Source organism: Coturnix japonica, chromosome 10, assembly GCF_054131305.1.
Source record: "Coturnix japonica strain WE chromosome 10, WE-NBRP24, whole genome shotgun sequence".
In the NCBI taxonomy this organism is placed as follows: Eukaryota; Metazoa; Chordata; class Aves; order Galliformes; family Phasianidae; genus Coturnix; species Coturnix japonica.
The window spans coordinates 7,906,582-7,919,403 of NC_140672.1; positions in this window are offsets into that span (position 1 = coordinate 7,906,582).

Sequence of the window (12,822 nt, forward strand, 5' to 3'; positions counted from 1 at the left end):
CAGCCACCTGTGGCAGAGGTCAGGATTAGTGCCTTTCAAGGAGCTGAGAAGCATTTCTTGCTCAAGTCCTGCTTCCAAGCTTAACCACCTACAATGAAGTAGATGTCGTTTTTCTGGTGTCCTTCAATTCCGTGTCCGCATTTTCCCAAAAGCAAAAGAATTTGGAGTTAACCAGCTGCAGTGAAGTGAGCGATTTCAGTGCCTATTTCTGATGGTGGCAATGAGTTCAGAGGTCACACTTAATTGACGGTGCCTGTTTCCATTCTGACAAAGGCTGTAGTTTCAGCTGACTTCCCGAGGCTGCCATGTGTGGTGGTGACACAGCCTTGGGCTTGTGCGTTTGCATGACTCCCACCTTTCCTTTCTGTGTCTTGCAGGTCAGCTGGTGCTGGAAGCGGCCGGTATCTGAGTAGGAATGAAGGTGAGTGCAGGAGCAGCTGCTGAGGGGAGGAAGGAAGTCCATGCTAATGAGCTCTGAAGCATCTGCGGGTCCGGTACCAGAATAGGCAGCAGTGATGCAGGGGGCTCCTCGGCAGGAAGCTGGCTGATCCAAATGCTTGCTGAGAGTCTGGAAGCCCAAACCCTTATGGTCTCTGTAAGGGTGGTTAATAAAAAGATATTAACCAAAATGGTGGTAAATAGCCTAAGGTTATTAGCAAAGGGAAACTCACCAATATCGATACCTTGACTAGAAAGCTGAGGCAGCCTCAACTAGGGAGCAATCTCTAAGACATGCTGTCTCAGTGGTGGTCAGCCTTTAAATGAGGTCTCAGAGGAGGTTGAGTCGAGGTCCACCCCTTCTGGGAGCACAGCTAGATTACTCTCACCTGTGCTCCCGCAGCTGACCCAATACTTGCCTCAGCTGATTAATCAGAGGTTCAAGCTGTGATTTCCCATACAGTCTCTAAGCTGAAGGCAACATCTCCTTGATCTGATGGTGGTGTGCCTGAGTGAGGGAGTGATCCAAGCTGGATGCAGAAGAGTCATCTTAATTTCTCTGCTATTTTACTTCAGATGACACCTATTGGGTGTTGGTTTCTTAAAATTTGGATCTAGGAGGTGGTCTCTTCCTTTGCTTCTGATGAAAGCACAGAAGTGCAGCAGGAGTAGAAGACAAAGAGGTTTTCTTGGTGACAGGAACACCAATTATTTGATTCAAATGTGTAACTGATGTAGATGGTGAAGAACAGATCTGCCTCAAAGACATACTTGATCACATAAGAAATGAGCATGTGATCCAAGACAGGCAGCGTGGCTTTAGCAGGGGAAGGCCATGCCTAACCAGTCTGGTGGCCTTCTATGATGGAGTGACGGCATTTGTGGACAAAAGGAAGGTAACAGATGTCATTGACCTGGACTTGAGCAAGATCTTTGACATTGCCCTCCACCACATCCTTATCTCTAAACTGGAGGGATGTGGATTTGACAGGTGGACCACCTGGTGGATAAGGGATTGGTTGAAAGGCCACAGACAGAGGGTGGTGATTCATGGTTCTATGTCCAGGTGGAGGCCGATAACAAGTGGTGTCATCCAGGAGTCTGTCTTGGGACCAGTGCTTTTTTACATGGTTATCAGAGACACCAATGATGCAATGGAGTGCACCTTCTGCTGTTTGCTGAGTGGTGCGGCTGACGCAGTGGAAGGAAGGGATGCCATTCAGAGGGAGCTCAACCGAGAGGTTGGCCTACGTGAATCTAATGAGGTTGAACACAGCAAAGTGCAAGGTTTTGCACTTGGGCTGGAGGAATCCCAGGCATTTCTACAGACTGGGAGGAGCAGTCCTTAAGAGAAGCCCCGCAGAGAAGGACCTGGGGGTCCTGGTGGATGAAAAACAGAACGTGAGCCATCAGCGTGCTCTTGCAGCTCAGAGAGCAAATGGTCCCCTGGGCTCCATCAGAAGAGGGGATGGCCAGCAGGGACAGGGAGGTGATTGATCTTCATGATCCTTGAGGTCCCTTCCAACCCGGGCCATTCTATGATTCTGTGATTACACTCGCTGTCAGAAAGAATGGCAGCTGTACAGAAGCTGGATATATTTTGGGACAGTTCTTGTAACCAGTTGATTTTAAGACCTTGCCCGAGTCAAGAGTCTAAATTGAGTGTCAGAAGAAAGCTGGTAAAGTGGCTATTGCTCATTCTTTTTCATTTGCTGATTCTTTCATTCGGGTTCCTTTTCCAAAGGAGATTCTGGTGATGGAAGCAATTGAAGAAAGAACCAAAGCAGCTCTTGCCAAGAGTGCTTGAAGTCCCTGTGGAGAGAAGCAAAGAACTTGGGCTTCCTCTGGGATGCTCCCCACCATGTCTCAGGAAGGAGACAACTGCTGTTCCACTTTCTGCTCTGTGTGTGGAAAGGTACGTCTGGGTTTCTTCTGCTTGTTTATTCTTTCTTTTTCAGGCTTTGAAGGAGAAGGGGTGGAGCAACGGGGGACTCACTGGTCGTTTGTTACCTCAAGAACAGGATGGATTCTGCATTGACTGTGAAAAACCTGGGCTAGTAGCATGGGCATGTTTCAGGCTGGACTTTTCCTTCTTGGTTTCCTTTTGGCTACAGGGAGACAGCTGTCTAAAGGTGTGTTTTCATACCCACTCTCCAAAACCATGTTTCATTGTTGCAGGTGGTTCAGTGTGCTCTTGCAGTGCAGATGCTGTAGTTTGCTGTAGAATCTGAATTGTTTCTGTTCCTAGGGGAGGACTGGGAGGAGGTAGTGAGAAGAGAATTCAATGCCTTAGGTGTATCTTAGTGAGAAATGTTGGCATGAGGTGCTGAAAGTCTTGAGTTGTCAAAGGCCAGTGAGGCTCAGACTCCTTAACCTGCTGGAGCAGGGTGGAAGCAAGGAGTGGGCACTGCCGTCCCACAAGCTGCACTTGGTTCTGGTCTGCCAGGTCTGTGCTGGCCTGGATTTCTTCTGAGAAGTTTGTTGGAGCTGCTTGGAGTAGTGAAGGGTGGGGAGGAAGTGCTGCTCAAGAGCTAAGGCTCTGCATGATCATCTTGGATGGTTTTAACCATGATATCTGAAGACATAGTTTCCATCAGAATGATCCCAACATTGTGCGAGTGTCTCAGATGTATGAGAGCACCCGCCTCCTCCAGCTGAGCCATAGGAAAGCTAACTGTGCCCAGTAATTACAGCTTCTGCAGATTGAATATGCTTCCAAGTGTTTTCCTTAGTGATCAATAATGTCCCAGCACTCTGAGATTCCATCTCTGGCACAGTCTGGAGCATCTCTGCAATCCTTGGTTGCTGGAGGGCACGTGGTGAGTGCATGGACAGGGTGGCACAAACGCGTGCGTGTGCTGAGGAGTTGGGTTGCACACAGGTGCACACAAAGGGGTGTTTGTGGAAGGTGTAGGCACGTAGGTGTTCCCAGGGATGGTTTGCACACGTCTGTGAATGCAAAGGAGGGCACACGATGCAGAGTGTGCATGGGGGTGTGCAAAGCAGGCAGGGTGGTGAATGGGTGTGCGTGTGCACATGGATAGGGGAAGGTTGGGGTTACAGGTTGACCTGTGCTGAGGTGAGTGGGGACTCACGGTGTTGCTCAGTGGTAGATTGGTTCACACTGAGTGCTAACAGGAAACTCGCACACCCTTTTTGTTTCAGCTGTGCCAGCGCTGTGATCCCTTGCTGCAGGGATGGGGTGTTGGAAGGATGGTGTGCGTGCCGAGCTCCCATCTCTTGCAGGAATCAAGTGTAGAGCAAAAGGGATGTTTGGGCCAGGTGACTGTAAGAAGGCTGGCTGCTTTGGATGGTGGTAGCTGATGGAAACAGGTGCTCTGGGGACCGTTCAGCTTTTAACAGAAGACAGGGGTCCTGCAGCAAGAACGACTAGGTTCTCAAATGGCTTCAGACGTGCACACCGACTACATCCCCGCAGACATTTACCGGTAGGTGGCTCTTGCAGAAGAAGATTCAAGCAGCAGAACCTTTTGCTCAGCTACAGCACACAAATGCTACAAAAGCAGGAACAACCTGCAAGCTCTGGGTCTGTTTGTTTTGCACAGGCATGCACTAACTGCGTTTGATGGTACCCCCCATCCTTGATTTCCTTCCCTGCTTCTTGTCTGATGACGCTGCTGAGCCAGGAACAAGCTGCCCAGTGTGGCAGAGCATGGTGCAGAGCTGTGCTGGGACCTCCTCCCCTTCATCTGCTGCAGATCAGTGCCCCACACGTGCCATTGGGATGCTCTGGCACGGGATGTGCCTCCAACCCAAAGCTCCTTCCCACCTCCCAAGGAAAAACAAAGCAACCCAAGCATCTCCAGCAAAGCTGCCCAGCAGACAGCAGGGAATGCAAACAGCTTCTGGCTGCTCCCCTACACTCCCGTCCTAAGTAAGAGACCCTATGAGGACTGGCTGGGAAATCAGTGCATGACACACGTGAGTGTGCACAGGATTGTGCAAAGCAGTGGGGTTCCACGAGTTTGTGTGTGTGTGTATCTCTGCTGTTATGAAAGCATGGGAAGACTTACTGAGTCCCAGATAATTACTTATCCTCAAATGATTTTTCCTGGCCAAAGTTAGAGCCTCTCACAGGTAATCGAGATCAACAGGCTGTTGTTGCACAATCAACAGACACAATCTAGATGATCAGCTGAGGAAAATAAAGCATCATGCGAAGGGTACTAGATAAGTGAGCAGCTTGAGATCTGCACATTTATGTGATGCTCATGGTCTTAGACAATATTTGCCTAGAGAGGTCACATTGAATGAAAGCAAACTCTAAGATGAATGAAAATATGCACAGGAGAAGAAGCCTCTGAGGCTTCTCAAGAGTTATGACCAGAAGACATAAACTCTGTTAAAGCAAACGTTTCTCTCTATTTTTTGTGTTATTCCAGGCAGGCCTTGATTACCGCCTGAACACATGCTGTGGAAGCCCAGCTTATGCAGCACCAGAGCTAATCCAGGGCAAAGTGTCTATTGGCTCAGAGGGATGTAGAGCGGTGTTTGTTTTCCCCTCTTTCCCTTCCCTCTCCACAGAGCATTTAAAGGCAGTGGAGCTCAGGTAGGCTCTCTTGGTTTCCCTTCTGAATTCTGCTAGGTTGCATCGCTTGGTAGCTCTCAGAAGCTGTCAGTGGCCACAGACTAGAAAAGTGCAATTGGTCTCAGTTCACACAGCTGGCTGGTTTGTCTCTGGCTAATCCTGAACTGCCTCAAGCGACTGCTTTGGGGCTCTACAGAACAGCAACTTCAGAGATCTCTTTCTATTACTAAGTGTTTGAAAGAGCAATTTGCTCTGTTAATTATCCATCATTTCTGTGCAGTCTGTTTTGTCAGACTTGTCTTTAGCTTCCAAGTTGTATGTGAGGAATTGTTTCCGTTGTAATGCACAATGAACTAAAAATTGAGAGATGAAAATGTGAAGAGTTTTTCCAGCTTTGATTTCATGTCTGGAATTTTGGAACCCACTACTTGCAGTTGTTAATCTGTCCAAACTGGTCTGGTTTGGGATGCCCTCGTACTTCTTGAATCGCTGTTAAAGGCGGAGCAATTCCTACAAGTGCCATGGCCCCACTGTTGTTCTAATTCTTGTTTCTTTGTTTTCCACACGCTGCTTTTCAAGCCTCCTTTTTCTTTACAGTCAAAGTGAGAATTGCACTGTGAGGTGTCTGAACCTTGTTGTGCCTGTACATAAATAGAACAGCAGCAAAGCCAGACAGGTGACTGTGCTGACAGCTCTCGTAGCCAGTAACACGTAACTGTGCTAAATCCCTTGTGACGGCTTTGATTTCATTTTTGCCAGTGAAATCCTTGTAAAAGGAACTGCAGCAGTGTGATGAGCTAAGGTGAAGATGCTGGTTTTAGTAGTGCTCTAAGCTGAGTGGAAGGGCAATTGAATGAGGGTTATATGCTTTCTCTGGGACGATAAGGTTTTATTTCCTGAGGGAAAGAGCCAGCTTTTCATGGGCTATATGTGGGCTTTGGCAAGGGCAGACAATCCAGTCTGTCAGGAAGCCATTTGAGGTGCTTCAGGTTTGTAAGCTTGTCTTTTTGTTTTTCAGGCGGATATTTGGAGCATGGGTGTACTGCTGTATGCTCTGCTGTGTGGGTTTTTCCTTTGGATGATGACAATATGATGGCACTCTACAGGAGGATACCAGTGGGTATCAGTGGTGCTAGAATACACTGAGAAGGGAAATAGCTGAGCTTGACAAGAGGCCTTGCTTTTCGGATGGCAGAACATGCTGAGCTGTGGGTAGAAAGGCACAGCACAGTCTGCTGAATATTGTCCCTGTTTTTGCTGCTTTGTCTACCAGTATTTTGTGGATTTGGGTCTACGCTTGGTTGCCCTATGTGGCACTGTAGCCTAATTCTGTACCATGATAGCATACAGAATTTAAGGAGAAGTATTTTCCTGCCAATGGGCTGGATTTTTTTGTATCTGGTTCTTCAACTGGCTGCTCCCTATACTATCTGTAGTAAAAATATAGACACATCATTTGATTTCCCTGAAATGAATGTTCCTAAATGCCAGCTCTTCTCATGTCTACAAAGATCAAAGTTCTGCATTTGCTATTAGAATTTCCTCTTCCAGAATCAGGAGGTAATGTAGGACCCCACAGATTGCCTTCAGAATCCAACAGTTAGTTCTGTTTCCTTTCGGAGTGCATAACAACCTGAGCACATGAATTGAATGGCGTGGCTTTTTAGTCTGGTACAAACTCTGCTGTACACTGAAACTTGGTCCATTTGTAAGCAGGACTTTGTCCATCTCTGCAGGACAGCAGAAAACCCTTTGTGCTAATCATGATGCCAAGAAGCAGAATGCGGCAAATGGCAGATGATCCAACTGCTTCAGGTGTTCATTTCCTTAAAACTGAGAATAGTTTTGGACTGAGAGTTTGTAAGCAGAACAGAGCTCTTAAAGCTGTCAGAGATTATTTCTGCACTGTTCAATTCTATCTGCACAACATACACAGGATCTCAGAACTGCGTTGCTTGAATTGGTGGAACTTGCTGAAGTGAACTGGGATGAGCAAGTTTTAGAACTTAGTCAGAGTGCTGTAAAAAATGGATAATCTCATGAGTATTAAGGTACAGGATTGCTATTTCTGCACTGAATTTGTTTTTATTTTACATGGCTGTGATCTGAAAGTTGCTTGAAACGCAGGCACCTAGGCACTGTTGTGTAACTGAATTTCACACGATAGGTCCTGAAATATCCTGGAATCAAAAACTCTGACTTGTTTTAAGTCTGCTGCTTGAGTCTAATCAGGGTCATAGTGTCTGTGTGCAGTGTTTCTTTCCCTGTAATGCTCCACATCATTTCATTTTGGGAATATTGAAGGAAATGGACTATGTGCCATAACTGTTGTTAGAACAAAGTATGTCTGGTGTGATCTTATGCATAGGTTCTGTAACTGCTCTTCACAGCTCAGGTGTTTGACCTTCCTTTTGGTGAAGTGATGAAATACTGCTGGTTTCTATTTGTGCTTCTAGGCACCTTGAAGCTCTTAGGAATAGAACAATTGTCTCCAGTTCTTTTCAATGATATCAGTAACAGCTCGAGTGTTGCTGCCCACTAGGTAGACCCAAAGAAGCAGATTACAGTGAAACAACACACGAGCTGGACCTGAATGAGGATCACTTTCAAGACAGTGGCTATGCTGCTTCAAGCCTACTTGCTTCTTCCTGCCGCCACTCTATTACCAAGTATCAACAACCTTTCATGATTCAACTTGCAAATGTTTGAAACTAACCCTTGTGTTTCTATGCCTTCCTAGGTGATTCGAGCCCTTGTCAACCCCAAAGATCCAAACCAAGCAGTGTCTTTCCATCAATGGAGAGTTCTTATTAAGCATGAATCGCTGCAATTCGGATGACAGCCTTCCACATGGTAACAGTGATGGACACAAGGGGCTCATCCACGTTCATGCTCTCATATCTCCTGGCTCTGCTGAAGCTCCTGACCTGAGCCTGCCAGACACAGCAGTCACCTGCCTGGATTGTGACCCAGCGCCTTTGCAGTGCTGCCCATCCCAAGCACAGCCCGAGTGTCCCAGCAGCAGCACCACCATGCAGGAGCAGGGCAGCATCAGTGAGGTGAAGCTGAGCATCTTAGATGGGGACTTAGAGTCAGGCTGCCAGTCCCAGGCACCAGGCAGCAGCACCAGCTCTGAGCCACTCTCATCTTGACAAGAGGAGTCCCATCTTCACCCTTGACTTCTCAAGCCCTCCTGTCTTTTATTGAATAAAGTCACTCTCATGCTCAGTCATCGCCTCGACTGCATTCTGAGTCTTCAATCACAGGGATTGGGATGAATGCAACAAACAGCAAGGCAGCTCAGCTTGCAATGCTATGGCTGTGGGGTTCGTGCAGGCAGAGCTCTGGGTTCCCATTTTGCCTGGCTTTGGGATGTCTGCAGCAAGATCTCTACCATTTTGTATGGGAGCAAATAATCTCTAGCATCCAGGTTGCTGCTCATGATAATCCCAGTCTTCCTGGCTGTCACTTTGTGATACTTTTCAAAGCCTTTTGATACTCTTTGATGCTTTGGCTGCTCCCTAACACCTCTGTCCTCCTGCCATGTTGACTCACGTCTCCCACTTTTAAGCTGGCTTTGCAGATCATCTCCAGCCCTGTCATCATCACGCTGCAGCAGGAGGTGCTCACCTGGCCCAATGTCTGGCAGTACTGCTTGTTCTGCAGATGAGCAGCTGCCTCCTCATCTCTTCAGCTACAGTAGTTTTTCTCAGGGCAGTTAGATGCAGTCATGCTCCACTGGATTTGGTGTGTTAAATCCATGCTGCATGGCAGCAGTCAGTGCAATACAAAGGTGTTCTGTGTGCCATAGCATTTCTCCAGGGCTGCCAAAGGTAGAAGCACAACACAGCACCATCCTTCTGACAGTAATGTCTGTGAGTGTTAGACATGTGAGCACTGCATCATCCCCAGCGTGTCAGTGCTTTTCCACACCAACCTGACTCTCACACTCTGCACTGAATGTAACTCTGCTCTTGTGGAGACAAATGCTTTCTGTCACATCCTCCATCCCTGCAACCATTTGCCGGTAGGCAGCTCTTGCAGAAGAATCAAGCAGCAGAACCTTTTGCTCACCCTACAGCATGCAAATGCTATGAAAGCAGAAATAACCTGGCATGCTCTGGGTCTGCAAGGCTGCACAGATGGGAGAGGTAGATTGTGTTTTTGCAGTGGAAGTTTCCAGTATTTTCAGTACATAGTGTAGGCCCTAACTGAATGTATAACCCTCTTGTAAAACAGCTGTATAAGTAGTTTTTCCACCAAGAAAGTTGCTGAACAGAATTAAGTTCAGACTGGGGGCATTCTGACATGGGGAGAATTGAGACAAGCACAAGATAAATACAGGGTGGGTAGAGCCCAGCACAGGACAGAATGAATGTACTGACTTTTGGAAACATTGCCCTTCTCTGTCCGCAGAAAAGTACAAGGCAGACCTAAAAACAAGAGGTTGGTAATTGACCTTCTATGGAAATGAATCCTAGCAACAGTCTCGAGGAGTCTGTGAGCCTGAGATGCTCAACCAATGAGAGCCATGAGAGCATCAGCTGCAGTGGGTTTAGGGCACAGAACAGAATTGATTTCACTGACTGGTGTGCAGTTTCTCCCTTGCCAATAGGGGATGTGCGCGCAGTATTGCAATAATGAATAAGCACTGCTGCTATCGCTGCCATCTTTGCCTAACTAGAAATCTTTGACTTTGAGAGTTTCTCACACAAGGGGAGAGGGTAAGAAAGTAAAGAGGCACAGAAAACTAAGGGAAACTGCTCTTCTTTATCTTATCTATAAAAATTGATACGATGCTGTTGTGCATTTTTTTTAATTTTATTTTTAATTTTTTGCTAATGTCAGTTAGATTGTTTTAAAATATCCACACACCAAAATCTGACTACCAAGCAAATGTAATGAAAATGAAATGAAGGTGAGTTAGTGGAAAGCACAAGGCCATATTATATTAGGCTCCAGCAAATTTACAGGCAGTCACTGCACGAAGAGGTAGATCTGAGTTGCACATTATATGATTCCCACAAAGATTAAGGAAATCTGAAGCTTTCAATATATTTTTTTAATTCTTTTTTCATTTCATTTTTAAACACCTGACCCAGACCCCAACCCTCACAGGAGCTGTAAAGATAACAGCATTAACCAGCAATGTAACTCTAATCCTAACCCTTACCCTGATTCTAAAATCGTCCCTAACTCCAAATGCAACAACAAAAATGATGCTAGAAGTTTGTAGCAAAAGGAACCTTAACCCTGATCATAATCCAAAAAAAAAATCATTATGGTAACAATAATCTTTACCTTAAGAGTAATATTAATCAGAGCCCAGATGATGCCTGCATCCAATCAGAAGCATGCTTTGCATTATTTAAGAGTTGTATTTTTTCCAATGAACTCTCTCTATTATCACGTTTATAAAGTAACAGAGTCTGTTCTTTTTCTCCTGACACTGTGCCTTACTCCTGACATCCCCTGGAAATGACCCAGATAGGGCACCATCAAAGTAATGCTAATAGTAATGTCAATCCTAAGGGTATCTCTAGCCTCAGTGTTAATGGGACGCTAACAACAATCCCAACAGCCTTAAACATTCTGGTGGTGTGAAAGAGGTGCTGCCTTGCACATGCTGGGCAGTCCCATTGCCTGTTAAATGCAGGCGGCAGCGTAGAAACATGATGCCCGTGGTCAGAATGCCCTGTGGCAGATCCTGGCACCGGAGAACTGACCGGAGAACCATGAGAGAACTGACAACAAATCACGCGACATCAGAACCGACCCAGTGGTTATTTACAAGCCTTGGGAGACCCAGACAGGATCTCAGAGTGGTGAATGTAGGTACAGAAGTTGTTACTACTCTGTTTCCTTCTAAAAGAAGTGGTTTGTTTTCATCTCAGAAGTTGGGGGGGGGGGGGGGGGGGCAGGAAAGGGATATCAATTTAATTACTCATTAATTTATTGACAGACATTCACGTTTGCTACGTTTGGAGAAGTTTTTATTTGTTTGCTGTGGTTTGTTTTTTTCTTTTTTTCTTTTTTTTTTTCCCCCTTCCCTCCTCTTCCATCTTTGTGTTCTTCCCCTATAATCAAAAGAACGGATCCCCAGGGTCTGTCCCGCAGACGTTCTTTCCGTGTTCTCTGCTGCCACCTGCTGGCCAATAAGCGGAACTGCCACTGTTGGGCGTTTGGTGCCGCAGGAAGCACAACGCAGATCTGAGTTCTGACCGGTCTACGCAGCAAATCCGCCAATCTTTATTGTGATAAGCCCTCCAGACAAGAGCATAAAGTCTTTGCCTGAGGGCAGGGTTAGTAGTAATGGATGTCAGTTTTGAAATTTCCAGTCCATTCACCATAGCACTTTCTGCCTCCATGTCCCATAACCAGAGCAGCTATGCTGGCATGCTCTCTTGGTTTCTGTCTAAACCACTGTACTATATCCATCAGTTCAGCTGCTGTATTATGGGCAGCAGGGTTTGGGGGGTGGATACTGGTCAGGGCACTCCCACCAGCCTATCCTGCATTTTTTTTTTTTTTTTTTTTCATTTTTGGGTTACAATCAGTCAGATCTCAAATAGATCTAGTCCAAATGGAACCTCAAAATCTGACCTTTTAGTGCCTTCATTTACAGAGTCCATTTTATACAGATTCCCTTGTACAGGGCCCCCATGGTCCTCCAGACAGTTGTTACTGATCTTCCATAGGAGAATGATTGAATTAGGTTTTTTCCCATCAAAACTGCCACCTGTCTTTCCAATTTTTCAACACTATCATTCAATAGCTGATTTGCATCAGCCTGAGCCTCTTCAGTTATGTTCAGACAGTTCAAGGCCATTAAAAGTGGCCATGCCACCATGAACACAGCTAACTGTCATTCTCAAGTTGTAAGTATGTCTTTGCTAAGACCATGGAAATACTCAGTCAGGTGGGCCAGGGACTCATGGACGCTCCCTCCGTCCCACACAGGGCCCCATTTTTCAGTGACAGAAGCAGTGCTGCATTTTGAGGATCCTAGGAATCCCAGGACATGCCCTGACAAAAGGTCATTCAAAGGGGTAGTCTTTCCCCATCCAAACAACTCCATGATATTCACAGAATCACAGAATTGTAGGGGTTGGAAGGGACCTCCAGAGACCACTGAGTCCAGTCCCTCTGCCAAAGCAGGTTCCCTACACCACGTTGCACAGCTCAGCATCCAGGCAGGTCTTGAATATCTCCAGAGAAGGAGATTCCACAACCACCCTAGGCAGCCTGTTCCAGTGCTCTGTCACTCTCACCGTAAAGAAGTTATTGCACACATTAGTGCAGAACTTCCTATGGTGCAGTTTCTGTCTGTTTCCCCTTGTCCCGTCTCTGAAAAGACACTGCTGAAAAGAGTCTGGCCTCAACACTTTGCCCCCCACACCTCAAATATTTACAGAACCTGGATCCTGTCCCCTCTCAGCCTTCTTTTCTCAAGGCTAAACAGACCCAGTTCCCTCAGTCTCTCCTCATTGGGGAGATGCTCCAGGCCCTTCACCATCTTAGTGGCCCTCTGCTGGACTCTTTCTAAGAGATCCCTGTCTTTTTTTTACTGGGGAGCCCAGAACTGGACACAATATTCCAGATGAGGCCTCACCAGGGCAGAGTAGAGGGGGAGGATCACCTCCTTCGACCTGCTGGACACGCTCTTTTTAATGCACCCCAGGATGCCATTGGCTTTTTTGGCTACAAGGGCACACTGCTGGCTCATGGTTAATCTGTCGTCCACCAGGACGCCCAGGTCCCTCTCAGCAGAGCTCCTCCCCAGCAGCTCTTCCCCCAGCCTGTACCGGTGCATGCAATTATTTCTCCCTAGGTGC